We start from the raw sequence: 955 nt of genomic DNA, 5'->3' as shown, positions 1-955 counted from the left end.
GGCGGGGTGGACTCGCGCGCCAGCCCCGGAGCCCTCGGCGCGCGGCCAGCGCAGCGCCAGCAGCAGCCAGACGCGCCGCGCCAACTGAGCATGCCCAGCGCTGGCCCTCGCGCCGCACGGAGTTTCAAAGTGAATTCCACCTCTCCGGGTCTTCGCGGCGGCTGCAAGGGGGGCAGGGTTCTCCAAGGGGGGTGGGGGGGGCTGCCTCCTCCGAGGGGGGCGTCTGGCGGCGATTATTAGTGGGAGTCCTTCTAAGACCCGCGGCTGGGTGGGAGGGATAAATTTGGGCCTGGCCAGAGGAACCAGAGGATCTAAAGACCCACCCTACTCCCTCCTTTGCACGTGGACAGGTCTCACTACTGGCCCAAGGGTGACCAGCTTTTTAAAGCTGCCTATAGGAATAGAGACTTCGGTGGTATCTTCGCCTTGCTGAGTCTGCTAAGCACCGTGGGTTGCCTGGGGAAGCGTTCCCAAAGCACCTGCTGGGCACCCTGCCTTGGGAGAGCCTCCTTTCTAACAGCTTTCCTCTTTTCCTTTCTCGTTCCCCTTTCTCCAGCTCTATCCCTGTATTTAAACTTTCTGCCAACTCAAGCCCAAAGTCTGTCCATGATGATAGAGAAAGAAGTGAGGTCATACTTTCAGACTAGTAGGATATAATGTGTAATTGAGATAATTATCTCTGGTCTTCATTTTCCTTTCTAAGGTGAAAGATAATAGAATCACCTCTATAGCTGGGCGCCTCAGGTCCAGCTCTGTGTCTCTCGGTAGCCTACAGCAATCTGTGTAATAGAGGTGACCCCGGATCCCCATCCAAGACTTTGGAGTGTGAAGATTCTCATTTTAGTCTAGTGACTAATTACTCCTAATCATAAAACACGCTCAGCCAGCCTTCTCTCCCTTAACTATCCCAGGAGCACTGACCTTTCTGCCTCTGTCTTCATGGGGCACCCTCACC

This window comes from Suricata suricatta, chromosome 10 (assembly GCF_006229205.1).
Source record: "Suricata suricatta isolate VVHF042 chromosome 10, meerkat_22Aug2017_6uvM2_HiC, whole genome shotgun sequence".
In the NCBI taxonomy this organism is placed as follows: domain Eukaryota; kingdom Metazoa; phylum Chordata; class Mammalia; order Carnivora; family Herpestidae; genus Suricata; species Suricata suricatta.
The sequence above is the reverse complement of the archived record's forward strand: the minus strand, read 5'-3'. Positions refer to the sequence as shown.